The sequence below is a fragment of the Bubalus kerabau genome, chromosome 4, assembly GCF_029407905.1.
Source record: "Bubalus kerabau isolate K-KA32 ecotype Philippines breed swamp buffalo chromosome 4, PCC_UOA_SB_1v2, whole genome shotgun sequence".
In the NCBI taxonomy this organism is placed as follows: Eukaryota; Metazoa; Chordata; class Mammalia; order Artiodactyla; family Bovidae; genus Bubalus; species Bubalus kerabau.
Window position 1 is genome coordinate 57,160,854 of NC_073627.1, and position 19,386 is coordinate 57,180,239.

A 19,386-nucleotide genomic window follows, 5' to 3' on the forward strand; every position below is an offset into this window, starting at 1 on the left:
ACCATGCTTTGGATTCCCCAAAGTCCCAGTTTCACACATATCATCCCAGCCTGCCTGGAATCCTAATCCAGAGATGCAGAAGTCTACCCGATGGGGAGTTCATTAACCTCACTTTCATTCGTTAACTATGGAGTACCACCATATAGTTCAGTCTAATATTCTTCCCTGGAGAATCCCATGGACAGAGAAGCCTGGTGGGCAGTAGTCCATGGAGTCACAAAGAGTCAGACATGACTGAGCAACTTACATATTTGGTCCACACCATATAGTTCTGGGTTCCAGGTTTACAACAATGAGCAGAACTGATACGGTCCCTTCTTGCCATTTCTCACATGCTGGAAGGAAAGTCAATAAACAATCAATAAGTATGTGGTTCTAATTCCTTTTTTAAAAATTATTTTTTAACTGAGATAATATTGCTTTATAACATTATGTAAGTTTCATGTGTACAACATTATATTTCTACCTCTGTATACACTACAGCCTCCCAGCACCAAAATTTTAGTTTTTATCTATCATCATAGAGTTGGTTTCCTTTACTCGTTTTACAGTCCCCCTACCCCTTCCCCTCTGGAAACCACTACCCTGCTCTCTGTATATACATGTTTGTTCCGATTTGGTTTGGTTTGTTCATTTGTTTTGGGTTTTGTTCATTTGTTTTTTTATATTCCACATATGAGTGATTCTAATTTCTCAGGCAACCTTCTTTAGAAATCTCACAAGGAGTAAATCGAATAGGGCTAGTGTCTTTTTAAAAAACTGCCTCTGAGTATTATGCATTGCAGCTAAGATCTCATTGTGAAAAATTCCTCTATGTAGCCAATGGAGTTATCACAGTCAAATTCAAATCCTAATGAAACCTAGTAAATCACAGCTCCATTTTAGAAGCTGATGCTAAAGGATGCTGCTGATGTACTTTGATAATCACCCAAGAAGCAGCAAGATGTAGTTACACTTTCTTGGTTCTGTAGTCAGCCAGGCTTGTGTTTAGATTCCCATTCCTCGACTTAGTAGCTGTCTTACTGTGGGCAAGTTATGTAACCTCTTTCAGTATATATGTACCACTTATCAAATAGTTAGGATAACTGTTGTGTAGCTTTGCCTGAGATACCAAGTCAAAATACTTGGCACATAGTAGTAGGTATCAATCTGAAGTATCAATCTTCAATCTTTTCTCTAAGAGGGAACAAGTTAAGTGACAAGATGACCAATAGCAGAAGAAGGAAACTATTATACAGGTGGTTTTGAACTATGCTCCATTCAATTATTAGACAACTTTTGCACTTATCCTAATTATTCATTAAATAATTAAAGGCTTACTTACAAAGCTATGGTTTTTCCAGTAGCCATATACGGATGTGAAAGTTGGACTAAAAAGAAGGCTGAGTGCTGAAGAATTGAGGCTTTTGAATTGTTGTGCCTTGAGAGTCCCTTGGACCGCAAGGAGATCAAACCAGTCCATCCTAAAGGAAATCAACCCTGAATATTCACTGAAAGGACTTATGCTGAAGCTGAAGCTCCAATACTTTGGCCACATGATGTGAAGAGCTGACTCATTGGAAAAGACCCTGATGCTGGGAAAATTTGAAGGCAGGAGGAGAATGGGGCAACGGAGGATGAGATGGTTAGATGGTATCACCGACTCAATGGACATGAGCTTGGGCAAACTCCAGTAGGCGGGGAAGGACAGGGAAGCCTGGCATGCTGCAGTTCATGGGATTGCAAAGAGTTGAACACGACTGAGGAGCTGAACAACAACAAGAGCCTACTATGTGCCAGGGTTAGTAGGTTGTGCTAGGTTATGGGGATGTAGTGGTAAGCAAAACAAACATCGTCCTTGCTCCTATGGAGCTGTTTTTAAATTTTTCTTTGCCTTTGTTGCCTGTCTCCCTCTCTCACTCCTGCCCCATGTCTTCTTCCCCCCATCCTTCCTCTCTCTGTCTCTGTCTGCCTGTCTCTGTCTCTCTATTGCTGTCTCTCTGTCCTTTCTTTTTTTTTTCCACCAGTAGGCTTTTCACGTGGGATGATGCTTTGTGAGCATGATTACGATGATTTTTGAAATCCTGTGGAAAGTAGTGAGTACAGAGAGGGAAAATGATGGAAACAGAACGAGAGGGCAGTTTTTCTTTCTCTCTTTCCTCTTGTATAATGAAGAGCCTATGATTAGAATACCACTGCTGCAGAGAGTGACTCTTACATAGAAAGGATCTAGAGAGAGTATTTGTCATATAGGAGCATTAATCACAACCATGTGGGCCAACAGTCTGTCATGGAAATAATCCTGTTATTTACGTAGCTCTTTACAGCCGTGGGATGTACCATCCTGGGAGCTGACCTGTCTTACTTTCTCCTGAGATGCAGGCCAATGACTATTTACAAGTCTATATATTCTATAGCTGCTCTAAACAACTGGTGGCTGAGGTGATGAAGGGGCCGGGGCTTTGCATAAATAGAAAAGCAAATGTATATTTGTCGGCATTGCTCTCTTCTCCTTTGTTTTATCCTCTTTCCAAAAATAAAGTGCATTGTTCCCGGGGAGTGGAATTTGAAGTGGCAGCTGTCTGCCTGGCTGACTCCTTCCCAAAGAGCAGAACCCAAGGAGGTAACTAGGGTTAACTTGAGTTTGTTCTGTCCTCTACCGACATGACACCGGGATTCAAGCTGCCAAAATAGCTGCATTTGTGGGGTGTGTCAGACTGAGCCTCAAATCCCCACTGCTCACATGCTTGCAAGTGACACACAAGCCATGTGGGTGCTGATGTCCTTGGGTCCCGCACACGTGTTGCTCATGGGAGAGCTTGCTCCCAAATAGTGCCATTTCTACGGCCACTGCTTTTATCCTTCTCTCACACGACAGACAAATACGGGCTGAAAATCATCTCACTCCGTCCAGATCAACGGCAATTCAAATGAGGTTTGCTTTTGACCATGTTGTCTGTGGGGCTGTTAACCTGAGGGACTAGTCACATTTTGGAAGGTGAACATGTACTGTCTGCCTTTAAGAAAAACTTAGAATTCACTAGATGACAGCTCTAAGGTAGTGTGCCCAGGAGAGGGAACGTTTTGTTCAGAAAATTCAGGTACATTATCAAAGTTTCCTGGAACGGAATTACATTGATATGACTCAATACAATAAACATGGATTAAATCCTTTGGTGTAGTTATTACACCAAGATTTCTGTGTCAAATAATTTATCTTCTCTGCAAATGGCTGTTCCAGTATTTTATGTTAGTAGGGAAATGATGGAGGGATAGTACATGTGTGATCCCAGGAGCATCAGTCTTTGGTGTGGGGAAAAAAGTTCCCAAGAGGTGGTATTAGCACTTGGGAGAAACTTTCCCAGCCACCTTTTGCCAGCAGGTGCTAACTCAATATCCTAGATGTGGTTAGTGGCAGAATAACCACCCATTCCATTTAAAAAATTGACCTTAGAGTAGGTGTTATAGTTAGGTGTTTCCCTAGTGGCTCAGATGGTAAAGAATCTGCCCGCAATGCTGGAGACCCAGGTTTGATCCCTGGATCGGGAAGATCGCCTGGAGAAGGGAATGGCTACCCACTCTGGTATTCTTGCCTGGAGAATCCCATGGAGAGAGGAGCCTGGTGGGCTACAGTCCATGGGATCACAAAGAGTCGGGTATGACTGAGTGATTGAACACACGAGTTAGGTGTTAGGGTAGATAGCAATAAATATGTCTCTACCTTCAAAAAGTATTCCTTATGGCAGGAAGCTAAGAGGAACTAAAGAACCTCTTGATGAAAGTGAAAGAGGTGAGGGAAAAAGCTGGCTTAAAACTCAACATTCAAAATACTAAGATCATGGCATCCGGTCCTGTCACTTCATGGCAAATAGATGGAGAAACAATGGAAACAGTGACAGACTTTATTTTCTTGGGCTCCAAAATCACTGCAGATGGTGACTGCAGCCATGAAATTACAAAACGCTTGCTCCTTGAAAGAAAAGCTATGACCAACCTAGACAGCGTATTCAAAAGCAGAGATATTACTTTGCCCACAAAGGTCTGTCTAGTCAAGGCTATGGTTTTTCCAGCAGTCATGTATGGATGTGAGAGTGGTAAAGAAAGATGAACGCTTTCTTTAACAAGAATTGATGCTTTTGAATTGTGGTGTAGGAGAAGACTTTTGAGAGTCCTTGAATAGCAGGGAGAACAAACCACTCAATCCTAAAGGAAATCAACCCTGAATATTCATTGGAAGGACTAATGTTGAAGCTGAGGCTCCAATACTTTGGCCACCTGATGCGAAGAGCTGACTCATTGGAAAGGATCCTGATGCTGGGAAAGATTGAAAGGCAGGAGGAGAAGGGGATAACAGAGGACGAGATGGTTGGATGGCATCACTGACTGAATGGACATGAGTTTGAGCAAGCTCCGGGATTTGGTGATGGACAGGGAAGCCTGGTGCGCTGCAGTCCATGGGGTCACAGAGTCGGACACGACTGAGCGACCGAACTGACTGACTGAATGACCATAGAAAAGAGCATTTATTGGGACTTCCCTGGTGGCCAGTGGTTAAGACTTCAAGCTTCCACTGCAGGGGACATGGGTTGATTTTTGTTCAGGGAACTAAGATCCTGCATGTCGAGTGGTGTGACAAAAATAAATAAATAAAAGCTTTAAAATAGAGCATTTATTGGGTTGAATGGCACAAAAGATATATATAGTACACTCCTAATGTCGGAAACTCATGTATGTGACCTCATTTTAAGAAGGGTCTTGCGTATGTAATTTAGTAATTAAATTACATATTTAATAACTAGATTTAGTTAAGAACCTCAAGATGAGACCATTCTGGATTATCTGCTGCTGCTGCTAAGTCACTTTAGTCGTGTCCTACTCTGTGCGACCCCATAGACGGCAGCCCACCAGGCTCCCCCATCCCTGGGATTCTCCAGGCAAGAATACTGGAGTGGGTTGCCATTTCCTTCTCCAACTGGATTATCTGAGTAGGCCCTAAATCCAGTGACAAGTGTCCTTATAAGAGGCATACAGGGTAGAGACACATGCAGAGACTAGAAAAAGGCTGCATGAAGATGGAGGCAGAGGACTGGAGCCACCAGGAGCTGGAAGAGACAAGGGAGGATTGTCCTCCAGAGCATTTGGAGGGAGCAGGGCTCTGCAGACCCCTCCCTTCTAGATTCGTTGCTGTTGTTCAGTCACAAAGTCGTGTCCGACTCTTTGTGACCCCATGGACTGCAGCACGTCAGGCCTCCCTGCCCCTCACTGTCTCCCAGAGTTCGCTTAAGCCCATGTCCATTGAATCGGTGATACCACCCAGCCATCTCATCCTCTGTTGTGCCCTTTTCTTCCTGCCTTCAATCTTTCCCAACATCAGGGTCTTTTCCATTGAGTTGGCTGTTCGCCTCAGGTGGCCAAGGGATTGGGCTTCAGCATCAGTCCTTCCAATGACTATTCAGGGTTAATTTCCTTTAAGACTGACTGGTTTGATCTCCTTGCTGTTCAAGGGACTCTCAAGAGTCTTTTCCAACACCACAGTTTGAAAGCATCACTTCTTCAGCATTCAGCCTTCTTTATGGCCCAAGTGATTTTAGGTTTCCAGTCCCTAAAACCATGAAAGAACACATTTCTTTTGTTTTAAGCCACCGAGTTGGTGGTAATTTGTTTCGTCAGCCCTAGGAGACTAATACAGGGCATAAACTCATCATTGTATTCTGGAAGTCCATATTTGGAAGCTCTTTCTGAGTTTTCTGCGGTCTTTACCATTCATTCATTCACTCCCTCCACAAACACACAGTCCAAGGCCTCTGTGGTCCGGGCACTGTTCTTGGTGCTGAGTAAACAAAGGCAAGAAAGACTCAGCATGGCCCTTTGGAGACCTTAGAGATGCAAGCAAAGGAATAACTACCCCACAGGGTGAGAGGGCCCCTCCGAGGTGTGCGCTCTGGGAGCAGAGGGCAGCGTCGCTGTACTTGTGTAGGGAGATGAGAGCTTTATCGCCACAGAACCAGAAGCCCTAAGGTGGGCCTGTGCCCAGAACTAGCGCACATCTGCTCCCACAGAAAGCACTTCTGCCAGGGAGCTACGATTTCTCTCCCCTAACCTTAGGTTCATTAAGAAAAAAAAAAAAGACTGTGGCTCATAATTTATGGGGGCCCATGGGGAAGCAGACAAAAGGGTCCTTTCTTGAGTAGCTGATGTGTGGGGAGTTTGTACACGTCCCTCTGACGTCGCCAGCCCCGGCTTGAGTCCTTTTGCGTTGGAGCTGGTCAGTGTTGGTGGTGGATGGAGGAGGAGAACGGGGGAGGGAAGCAGGGGGCGTTCTGCCGGAGGAAGACATCCCCGTCAAGAGCGGGGCCTGAGCTCGACGTGAGTGAGATCTCCCAAAGACTCCGTGTTGTCTGTCAGACTTACTCAAGCATGGTCACTGGTTTATTCCTTTATGGAATGCTGATGGAACCCCATGAGCTGAACAAGATAGTTTCCTGCTAGGGGGCAAGATGCAATGGTACGAAAAGGCAAGGAAACTCTCAGGAGCTGATGAGTCTTATGTGGGACCCCGTGGAGCGGGGTCAGAGCATGTGTGCTGAACCTGCAATGTGAACCGTACAGACAGACATGGAAAGGCTGTAGACTGTTAGAAAAGGGAGGTCACTTAGGCCAGCTTAGTCAAGAAAGGCTTTCTGGGAAGTGAGGAGCTCAAGGTGGGTGCTGAAAGATGGGGAGGACTTAGCCAGATGAGAGCAGATGGAGGCTGGATGGTTCTTTCTTGCTCCTTCCCTTCCTTAAGCCCCAGGTAGGAAGAGGATAGGTACCCAAATATCTACCATCAGAAATGATTGTTATCTGGGGGAGAAGGCACACTTGGGTTAGCTGGTGTATCAAATTCTGGTAAAAAAAGATCTTGGGAGTCAAAAACATATAATTTTTAAAAACAAAATGTAATCTGTGGCCAGATAGGAGGTTTGCTAAAGTGTTTGTCTGTGATCCTAAAGATGGTGGGAAACAATTGCTTCTTTTTTATTTTAAGGAGATAAAGTCTATTTTGCATCCTAAAAGTAATAATGTTCATTACAGGAAGTAGAAGGATTATGGAAAAGAAGAAAAATAAATCACCTATAATCTCCTCTTAAAGAAATGATTGCTGTCAGTAGTTTCCTTGCGTGTAATTTTGTAGAAATCACATATATACTATTTTATATCTTGCTTTTTAATCTTACCATTATAACACAAGCATTTCCTGATGTTATTTCAATACATCAGGAGCACAGTTTTTAATGCCCACATCTAGGAGATGTACATTAATTTACTTAATCTTTCCCCTATGGTTGAATATTTGATTTACTAGCATTTTTCATTATTATAAATCATGCTAGGATGAGCTTCTTTGTGTAATAGTCTTCTTCCATATTTATGATTATTTCCTTTGGCTAGATCCCTAGATGGGGAATCCCTGAATCAAAGGGCATGAACATCTTTAAGGTTCTTTGAACATTCTGCCAAATTGCTTCCTTGGGGGTTGCTGAGCTTTGGAAGTACATGATGAAAGATGAGTCTCATAGCTGAGGACAGGCAGGGCCAGGCCAGAAGAGAAAGAGCATTCCAAGCATTCTAGCAGAAGGAGACATTCTGGAGTCACCGAAGCCGCAGCTTGGTGATACGCTGTCCTGATAGGAAAGCATTGCAGGTGGCCCTGCCATTTTTAGAAAGACAGTTTTGAGTTCTTCCCTACATGGATGGGGTGCTGCAGACACCCTGGCCCTGTGTTTGTTTGTTTGCTCCTGGAGCACCTCAAGCCCGCTTCTGCCACAGGGCCTTTGCATTTGCTGCGTCCCTTTCCTGGAAATGTTTTCCCTCACAATTTCTCATGACTGGTGCCTTCTCATTGTATGTTTCTCAGTTCCAATGTCCAATGCTCAGAGAGGCCATCTCCAAAGATCTGCTGTAAAGAAGCCAGACACCCTTTGCTGCCAACACTTCTATTATTCACAGCATTTATTATTCCTGCCTAGTGTCAATGTTCAATAGCTATCTGTGGAATGATTGAATGAAGTCATCCCCTTATCCATGTAATCTAGAGATATTTTCTGATTGCCACTTTAAAATATTCCCATTTTAAACACAAAGACTAAAATATATCATGTAGCCTATAGAAGGGTTTCTAGAACCGGTTCCTGCCCAGTCTCTCTTATTTTATCCTGGTCCACATCCTGCCTTCAGTTCAGTTCAGTTCAGTTCAGTTGCTTAGTCGTGTCCGACTCTGTGACCCTATGGACTGCAGCACACCAGGCTTCCCTGTCCATCACTAACTCCCAGAGTTTACTCCAACTCATGTCCATTGAGTAGGTGATGCCATCCAACCATCTCATCCCCTGTTGTCCCCTTCTCTTTCTGCCCTCAATCTTTCCCAGTATCAGGGTCTTTTCAAATGAGTCAGATCTTCCCATCAGGTGGCCAAAGTATTGAAGTTTCAGCTTCAACATCATCCTTCCAATGAACATTCAGGACTGATCTCCTTTAGGATGGACTGGTTGGATCTCCTTGCAGTCTAAGGGACTCTCAAGAGTCTTCTCCAACACCACAGTTCAAAAGCATCAGTTCATCCTGCCTTAGTTGCTGCATTTCAGCCATACTCACTTTATGTACTTGAAATTGCCATGCTTCTTACTGTCACAGGACCTTCACACACGCTATTTCCTCTTCCTAAGACACACTTCTTGTCTTTACTGTATCAATCCCTCCTCATCTATAAGGTCTTGGCTCACTGACACTTCCTTGGAAACCTTTCCTGACCATGCAAGCCAGGCCACGTTCTTCTAGTACGCACTCTTTGTGGGAGCTAGTTTCCGAAGATGGCCCCCGATGACTCACACCTTCTAGCATTTATGCTTTGCGTCGTCCTCTCTCTTTGAATCCACTCTGGCCCTGTGGCTCATTTTTTGATCAGTGGAATGTGGCAAAAGTAACACCATGCGGTTTCTGAAGCTAGGTCGTAAGGATCCATGCCTCTTCCACAGGGGCCTCTGGGAATACTTGCTCTAGGGGGGATGCTGTGAGAAGCCCAGGCTACAAGGAGAGACTATAGACAGGTACTCTTGTCAAAAGCCCCAGCTAATGCCCGGCTGAAAGCTGCATCAGCCAACAACCATGTGAAAAAACCGTCTTGAACTTTCAGCCCAGTTGAGCGTTCATGTGACTCTGTCTCTAGTTGCTGTCTGTCAACAACTATATGTGAGACTCCAAGTACGAACCACCTAGCTGAGCCCAGTCAGGCTCCAGAACCATGAGGGGCAGAAGTAAATGGTTGTGTTAAACCATCAGGTTTGGGGGTGTGTTTGTTACACAGCAATGGATGGCTGAAACACACTTTAGAGCATTATATTCCTTACGGCATATAAATCTTCTCTTTCACCGTAGTCATCTACAGCTGTGGCTCTGATTTTCTTGCCTGATTATTTAATTTATGACTTCTTCCTTAATAGTCAACTTTATGAGGGCAAAGATCATGTTGATCTTTGTTTCATCTTATTGGCTTACCATTTGTAACCGACAATTGTCACTTTGTGGCCACCAAGAAATGTTTGGGGAAACTTCCATGGTGTGAGTTTCAGGGAAGGCAGAATTAACCTCCCAGAAAGAGATCTGGAAAACCATACCCTCTGTATCTCATGGCATGTGCCCTGAGCTCAGCTAATTGGATGTTTCTGTGTGGGTGTTTGAATCTTGAGCTACTAATGCAGAGAAGCAGAGGTTTAGGAGTTGTTCTAGCAGCCCTGGTGGTAGCATCTTCTGCCCAGTGGGGGCAGCCTGGACACTTATATATTAGCTGTGCCAGACTCTTCTGAGGTACAGCTTTGCCTGGGCTTAGGCTGCCCGACTTCCCTTTGTCCTGCCATCTATTTTGCAAGTTGGTTCTCCAAACTTGCTGCTGATCCTCTGGGCTACTTGATACTCCTTCAGAAATTTTGTTTCTATGTAAGCTAGCTAGAGTTGGGTTTGTCCTGTACAACTGAGAATGCTGACAAGTTACATAGCCCCCAGTAAGGTATTTAATAAGGCAAGAAAGGTATTTAATAAGTACTATTAAGGGAATGAATGTGTGTGCCAGGGACCTGAGAGGACATCTGGGATCCCAGGTTAAATAAATCTGTAACTCATAGGGGTTTATCTTTTCTTACATACATAAGTAAATATAGCAAATAGAAATTAGCTCTGCAACAGTGATAGGCAAGTTATGGGAACTAACTGTATCTAGAAGTGGGGAGAGCACGCCCAACTTATGTCCACGACTATAATTAGATGAACAGTAAAGGTTTATTGATTTACTGAATAGATGAATAATTGGTGAAGCAGTGTATACCAAAAATCTTGTCAATTTTGTTAAGTTCTAGCACTTAATTTCTATATTAATTAGGACTATTTATGTAACAAGTATCAGAAAACTCCAGTCAAACTGGCTTAAGTAAAAGGACAATTGATTGGCTCCTAGAAAAGGTCAGGGTGTATAATAACTTCAGGGGTTCAAGTGTTATTATTCAGGACCTTCACCTCTTTGATTTTATCTGCACTGGCTTCATTGTTAGGTTCTCCTGACATGGTGGTTCCCAGACGTTCAAGGCTTTCCTGTCTCAGGTTCATGGTCAGAGGAAACAAACACTGCTTCAATAAGCTATTTCTAGAAGTTCCAGTGTGGCTCCATGGGTTTGCATGGATTGGCCAAACTTAGTCTAGCATGGCTAATATATTCCTCTCTGAATCAATCACCACTGGAAGCGGATCTATAATATATGAAACTTGCATTGGCCAGACCTAGATCATGGTCCTGTCCCTGGAACTGGAGTAGAGGTTAGCCCTAACCACTTGTGGGCTTCCCAGATGGCTCACTGGTGGAGAAGCTGCCTGTCAACGCAGGAGACACAGATTTGATCCCTGGGTGGGGAAGATCCCCTGGAGGAGGAAATGACAACCCACGCCAGTATTCTTGCCTGGAAAATCCCATGGACAGAGGCGCCTAGTGGGCTACAGTCCAGGGGTTGCAAAGAATCAGACACACATGCGTGCACACACACACACACACACACACACACATTAACCACTTGTGGTTAGGACCATAGCACTGGATGCGGATGGCTTGGATTTGTAAATCTTGCTTCTGCCACTTACGCACAAAATAGTAAATATTTGTCTCTATTTGTCTCTATCTTAGTTGACACATCTCTGAAATAGGGATAATAATAGAGCCCACATCATGGAGCTAGTGTAAGAACCGAAAGAGTTGATGCGTGCAAAATGCTTAGACCAGTGCTTGGCCCACCATGCAAGCTTCATGCCCACTCATTATCATTCTTAGGTATTACTGCAGGGATCAAGAATAGGGAATAGGCTCCCAAATGAAATTCAGGGAACCGTTACCAGAAAACCGTATGAATGAATGCTCCAAAGGCAAAAATAACAAACGTCCACTACACTTCATCCCTAAGTTCTCACCAATAAACCAGCAGAGGTGAGAAGCCAATAAGCTCTCGGATGAAGCCAGCTGGGATTCACAGCTGCTTCTTGGTGTCAGGCGTGTCCCCCAGGAGAAGTTCCAAAGCATAGTCATGCCCACCTGATCAACACCCAGGCAAGGCTGAATGTCTCCCTGGCAATCAGTCCTCATTTTTCCAGGCTTCACCTTTGGGGCAGTCTTAGAAAATCCACGCCCTGGCCAGCCTGAGTGCATATTAAACCATTTCAAAATGTTGGAAGAGGAAGTCTGCTTGCTTAATGTGTAATTTAGCTGAAAGAACTGGAACAACTTGCATTTTGGTATGTTCCTTATTTTGCAAATGAATGTTATTTTCGTAATGGACCATAATGGCTCTCTTAGAGTTATTCTGGTCCGTTATATTAACGCGGATTGTGATGCTTTAATAAGATTTGACTTTTGACTCCTTCAGCGTGCATCATGGTTGCTGGGCTGCACAAATCATCAGCCATTCTTCTTCTTGTGAATTGATATTTATTTCTTATTTCACGACTTCCACAGGATGAGCAAGAATATGCACGATACAGTAACAAGCACCAAGATAAGTCAATGGCTTGAAGAGACAAAGGACTGATTTTTAAGTCCTTACAAAATTCTGGTTGAGGAGGCATAGTGTCCACACTGTCTAACTTTGTCTGAGGTCACTATGTCCCCAACATTCTTTACATCTCTCTGGAGACAGACTAGAGAGATGGTCCAGACCTTCAATTTTTCCCAGTTCAATTTGTTTCAGGATGGGGTGCGGGGAGTGTTCATGCCATAAAATAACTTGGTAAGAAAGATATTCACAGGCAAGAATTCCTGGAGAGCGCTTTTGGCAGAGAAGTGGTTTTGAGCTAGGTTCTTGGAAAGAAAACATAAACCCTTTAAACTTTCTAATAGGAGTGCTGAAAAACCTGCCGACCCCTCTGTGCTAAGAGTCCAACACAGCTGCTTGGGGGCACTTAGGTGGCGGCTGTGATAATCTATTGCTGCACAGCTCCTGGGACCCACCCTTGCCTCTGCCCAAAGCACAAGACTCGAGGCTTCCTTTGATCCCTTGGTGCAGCATTCCATGAGTGGTAGACCCGCTTCTAGAAAGTAATTATTGGCTTCCCTGTCTCCTCGGTCCCCAGCCTTCCGTCTTCTCACTCTCCAGTAGGGGATACATCCCCAAGTCCTCTCCTAAATGACCTGTTTCATCATGTCCTGCCTGTCCTATGGCCTCCCACCTCAACCCTCTCCCCCCTTAGGGGAATCACTTATTTTACATATTCTGAGGTGGATCCTATATCAGGTGTTACATGGGTTTGTTCCAATGGCTCCCCACTCCTGCCTGGAAAATTTCATGGACAGAAGAGCCTGGCAGGCTATCGTCCATGCATTGCAAAGAGTTGAACACGACTGAGTGACTAATACTTTTCGCTTTCATCTAATAAAACTCTCTACCAATGAGTGGTTTGGAATATATGATCACACAGTTCTCCCCTCACCAATCCTGTTACTGAACAGCCCTTGCTTGCTGCCCCGTAGGATAGAACACAGAGCCTGAAACTCAAAGAGACTTAGGTTCCCATCTCAGCTTGGTCGTCTCACTGGCTGTGAAGTTAGAGGCAAGTTCCTTCACCTCTCTGAGCCTCAGTATCCTCGTCTGTAAGGTGGGCACAATCACACATACTCCAGAGGGCTTCTTATGGAAACTAAATGTGATTCTGCGGCTCATACACTGAGCCCACTGTTTGACACGCAGCAGCCTCTCAGGGAATCGCTGGCCTTGTTATTTTAGAAATCGTCCTCCAGACAGGAGGTCTCGTCTGCGGAAGACAGTGGTGCCTATTCTCCTTCTCTGCACTCCCCCCGACTCTTTCCTGTCTCTTCTTTTCCTTCTTTCTTCCTCAGCTTCTTGTCTCCTCCACCTTTTTCAGCCCCACCCACAACTCTGAGAGGAGGGAAGAAGATAGACTTGTTTATCTGGAGACTAAATTCAACATTGACCCTCAGAAAAAACAAGCCCTGCAATACACTCTATTACCACATAAGCGCCACATTTAAACAAAGCCTTTCGGCCTGAACTGAAAATTACTGCCCCGCTGGGAGGGATAAACTGGAGGGGCTGACTGTGTGAACGAGGAATGGGAGGCAGTGGGCAGGGCTGTGTCTGCGGGAAGGAGAAGCCCAGCTCCTGGCTGTATGCGTTGATTCTACTCAGAAAACTGCACTCCCCTGTTCTTCCCACAGACAAGAAAACAATAGCAATCTGTTAAAGCATGGGAAGGCAGGAAAGCAACTCTCATAGATTGAAACCCATAAGAGCCCCATGTAGCTACCAGCTAGAGAATTCTGTTGGGGCTTTGGATGATACAGTCTGCAAACAGGACGCAGATAGGATGACAAAAACTTCCCCCAGGCTCAAAAAAGCCAAAGGAGAGTGCGAACAACAGTGGAGATGAGGACTTTGCTTTTGCTTAGGTAATGATATTAACGCTACTAAAAGCAGACTTTTACTGAGCACTTATTATGTACTGGCACAGAAATAAGGGGATGCTTTACATCCAGGAATTCCTTTAATCCTCACAGCCAACCCATGAGGTAGAGCTACTCTTCCTTCTTTCCTTCCTCCTTCCCTTTCTCCCTTTCTTCCTCTCTTTCTTTCTCTCTCTCTCTCCCCCTTTCTTCCTTCCTCTTTCATTCTGACTATTTTAGGATGGATTTAGGTTCACAGTGAGATTGTGGAGAGGGTACAGAGGTATCCCATATACCCCCTACTCCCACAAATCCGTAACCTCCCTTATTATCAGTCCCCACTACCAGCGTGGGTAGATACCGTCTTTATGCTCATTTTTACAGATGAGGAAGGTGAGGCTCCGAGAAGTTTAGTATCTTATCTAAAGTCACAGAGTTGATGGCTTTTTGCCCCAACATTCTGGTTCTCAAGCCCACACTCTTAATCCCCGATCCTGTACTGCCTTATACTGCATGAGAAGCCCTTAGCTGATGACTCTGGATGAACATAAGCGAAGCTACACAGACCTCTCCGATGGACCCGCCAATCTATTGCCTTGGGTGCAGGCTGTCTTGTCATTCCCCCTGCGAGACTGTAGGATCCTTGAGGACCTTTCTCTTTCAGAGTCTGCATGCTGCGCCTGGCACACAGAAGGAGCTCAATAAATGCTTGTTGAGCTGGAAACAGGTAGATGTTAAATTGGGTGATGCTGACTGTAAATGTGATCTGGACATTCAGAAAAGATGGAGATCAGGAAGGGATAGAGAGGCTGTAGGAGGCCCGTGGAAGAGAAAGACAGGGACATAAGCCTTGAAAATTTGGATAGAGAGAGCCCCTCAGAAAGGGCTCCCCTCCCTCAGGGTGGGAAACCACATGGGCAAAGCACACAAAAGGGAGCCCTCCTTCTTGATGTGACAGATGCCGATGGGGAGATCTGGTCAACCAAAGTGAATGCTCGGACTTAATATAGCTGGCCATCACTGGGGCAGGCGGAGGTTCTGGACCTCCTGTGGGGGGCGGGGGGACCATGGGCCACGCAGTGTTTTCAGGAGACTCAGAGGCCAGTACCGCCCAGTGGTTTAGTGCTTGGAATCTTGAGTCAAAGGCCACCTTGGCAATTTCCCCATTGTAGGATTCTGTGCCAGTCACAAGGCGTAGGCACCTCTCAGGGTGCTGAGAGGATTAACTGAGGCAATGTGTGGGACAGTGCCTAATGTCGTCCCATGGTAAACGGTGTCTGCTCCTGTCATCTATCTGAGGCCTCGAGGCAGAGGAGGGATGGGACTGGAGAGAGACTGACGAAGCCTGAGTGAGCCTGAAGGCTCTGGCAGTCATAACAACAACAGTGAATTCTGACATTAGGGACTTTTACACTCAGTTTCCTTATCACATAATAATCCAAGGAGGTGAGTGAGCGTGCTGTTAGGAGCGAGTGTCTGGTCTGGCCTCACATGCACTCTGGTTTTGGGGTGATGGCCTTTCCTCCATTATATCCTGCTGATGTGATTCAGGATGTGAAGGAGGAGGAGATTTTACCAGTGGAAACATCCCTGGGCTGTAAACTGGGGGGCATTGGGTAACTGCCCTAACCTTCTGGAGGCTTCTTTGAACTCCTGCCTTTTGAGAAACCCACAAGCCCCCACCCTCCACCCCAACCCCTGGAGGTTCTGCTGAGGCCACCACCCCTTTCCCTGTGAGGACGCCTGTCTCTGTGTATCTCTGCTAAGTGTGGAGCATGGTGTCAAGCTTAACTTTCTGTAGTTTGCTTTGTATTTTGTTGCCATTTTTAAACAAATTTATAGTTTTTACACATCTAGGATTAGAAGGTAAGCTTGGCCACAGTTTTATCTTTGTCATCTAGAATAGTGCCCACCACATAATGGGCTCAGTGAGCATTTGTTGAATGAACGAATAAACAATTAACCCTTGAACAATCTGTTGTTGGGGATGGGAACCCTCTGTGTGGTCAAAAGTCTGCATGTAACTTGTAGTTGGCTCTATGTAGCCATGGTGCCACATGGAATGTGGATTCGACTACCAACAGGTTATACTATACCATAATATTTACTATTGAAAGAAATTTGCCTATAAGTGGACCCATGCAGTTCAAACCAGTGTTGTCTGAGGGTCAATGGTACTTCCTCAAATTACACATCCTTGGGAATGTCCCTGGCACATGTCCAGAAAATGGTAGCTAGTTTATCACAATAAACTTGTTTCACCAACCTCACTTCTCACAGTCCCAATTCAGTAGCTAGACTGTCCATTCTTCCCACTAAGTCCTGGGGTCTTTAGGATATTTTATGTCTTCTTTCTGAATTTTGTAAGGGGTACTGCATGGAGTGGGTGCTCAGTCAATGCTGAGAGATTGATTGGTTGGTGGGACAGGTATGTCTTGTGTACGTATGTGCTTGTGTGTGTGTGTGTGCAGGTAGGCATGGGCGTGGTTTTCTTGCAAGCCCCCATTCCCTGGAACTGACGATGTTTGCTGAAGTTAGTCAGAATGGCTCGGACTCAGGACTCTTGGGTCCTCTTCCTATGATTCATGGGCATTCTGGAGAAGTCTGTGAAGCCCTTAAACTACAGTGAGAGCTGGTATTTAAAAAAAGAGGATGACTTCGTTCCTCGTTCCCTTTTGCACATTTTTCCATTAGCACCACAAGCTCCTCCAGGAAATTTCAGATCTTTAACCGTCTTTAGAAAAAGTCATTTTACTAGTAGTATTTATTTTGACTACTTTTTTTTTTTAGAAACTGTCTACTAACTGGGTGTTTGTTCATACCGTTCATTCATTCATTGTTTTGACTTTCACTCTGTCCCTACTATGTGCCAAGCACTGGTTGGCACTGCAGAGGTGAGACACATCTTCCTTCACCTCCAAAGCACTCCTGAGGCTGGGAGACCAGCAAGGACCTGGGAGCGGAGATCTGGTAGAGATGTATGTGGGGTCGGGGAGGGAGAAGGTCAGGGAAGATTTCTAGATGAGAGTGCGCTCTCTGAATGAGAACTCACAAGGTGCCAGGAGTCATGCTAAGCACGTTGCAGACATTATCTCATCCGCTCCTCAGCCGTCTATGAGGTAAGCGCTCTTATCCCAGTGTTTGTGTGACCTCGAGTGAGTTCCTTAACCTCTCCAAGGCTCAGTTTCCTCATCTGTATAGTGGGATGTGTAAAGTCTCAAAGAGTTGTGGTGGGAATTCTGTGTTTAAGATGATAGACAAGAACTCAGCCACGTGCTAAGTCGGAGTTACTAGGTGGCTCATAAGCCACCAACTGTGACTTTTACAGTGAGGAGATGAGGCCTGCAGAGGATGAATGACTTCCCTGAGCATCACGAGTAGCATTTGGTTCCTGTGCTTTTAAATACAAGCCCCGCCGTTATGTATGCATGTATAGAAGCTGGGAGTGGATTTGGAGAGTTTGTCCTGGATGGCAAGGTGTGTTATTGAAATATTTTCAGCGGGGTAGCCATCTCATACTTCCTACTCTGTAACCCCCTTCATAATAGCTATGGAAACCAGGAAGTTGGTAGAGGATTGAGGATTGTCACTACAGAACTCCTGGTCAGCAAATGACAAAAGGAAGTCATTTTAATAGGAGGAGTCAGGGAGGGAAAGAAAAGAAGAGAAAAGAGAAATAAAAGCAATCCATCTCTGACTCAGCACCGCTAACTGAAATTATTTTTTATCCTCTGTACAGAGTCACCACCCAGCTCTTCCAGGAGCCACCTCCCAGGGCAGTCGTAAGGAGCCCTGATAAAGATTTATGTGGTTTGTTTTCTTTTCCTGAGCCTTTGAAGATCAGCGGAGGAGGTAATGTTTATGGTTGGTTGGTTAACCCTACAGCTCTCTGGGGTCTCCTTCTGTGAACCCCGGGCTGATTCTCAAGGCAGGAGACAGCAGTCCAGAGCTGCCCCATCTGGGGAACTGGCCTTCTAAAGGCCAGGGTTGGAGAGGATTTCAGACCCAATAGTTCTGGAGGCCTGACTTACCACAACAGCGTCAGCACTGCAGAACGCCCCCACTGTGTTCGGAAGAGAACCAATTCATCCCACAATTCATCTTGTGTCCACAGGGGAGTGGACACAAGAAAATCGTGTCAAGAGGAAAAAAAGAGGTTGGGGTGATGCTTGTAAGGTTGGGTTCAGCAGGCCCTGAGGTGGTTGAGCCTGATCAGGTGGAGGCAGAATTGTCTAGAGTTCCTTCATATCAGGAATGTTATAGGAAGATATGTATATATTTAAAAAATAAATGAATCTCTGCTTTATTTTTTTAAAACTCTAATATTTTCCTGGCACTGCTCTTTAGAATTACTTACTTGTCTGGGTGTCCTGAACTCCATTTCAGGACCCAGCTGAAAACCGTGGACAGCTGGAAGGAAGCAGATACCTTGGAGATCCAAGATGTTTGGTATTCCTTTCTGACCTCATTAAAACAAATGAATCTGCTTGTTTTCTTCACATGTTCCTCCACATCTTAGGATAGCTACTTCAAGAACATTGGAAAAACATGTCTCTTTTGGAATTATGTTGGGGAGGAGAGGGCTTCGGTTCTTTGACTCATCTGGGAAACTCTGGATTTCTAGCTCCAAATTTGTCATTTCTGGTCAGAAACCTAGGAATCAGCAGGGGATTCCTCCTCTGAGTAACAGTGGGCTTCATTTGAAGAAATGTTTATCCATGTTCTCTCTTTTTTTTTTTTCTTTCTTTAGTCAATAATCTGGCTGCAATCATCTACTGATAATTTACTCAATAAATTTGTAAATCATCTGTAAGATCCCTGCTGACCCATGACAGTCCTACCTAGTAAAGGTGGTCATTTCCCGCTTCACACGGGTGAGGAAGTTGGTGCCCAGGGAGGCTGAATCACTGGACCACACAGCATTTCTGATTCTTTTCATTCTTCCAGGTTGTCTCCCCCAGAATCTATAGTGGGATGATCCTAAATGTGGAAGCCAGAGAGGCCGAGTTCAAATCCTGTATCTTCTTCACTCTGGTGGGGCCTTGGGCAAGTTCAAGCCTCAGTTGGTTCGTCTGTAAAATGGAGATCAAATCAACAATAACACCGTTGCCAGGGCTGTAGTGAGAATGGACACAGACAAGGTGTTCAGAACCCTCTACAATAGTTTCTCCACATGTGGGATGAATATTGGCATTATTAGGCCCAAGTCATGATCCATTGCTCTGGTCCTGGGGCCCGAAAGGAATCTTTCAAGTTCACAAAGGAGCCTACCTAAGCCTTTGGAAAGTGCATATCCTGCCTTGGGTGCTGTGTTCTCTGTTCTGGGCAGAGGTGGTCTTGAGAGCAATCAGCTTCGGTTCCTCCACCAGGAGGTAGAAATATTTAACATAACAAGGTGACCTCATCAGGGGTGGACCAGATGCTATCATCCATAAACAGCC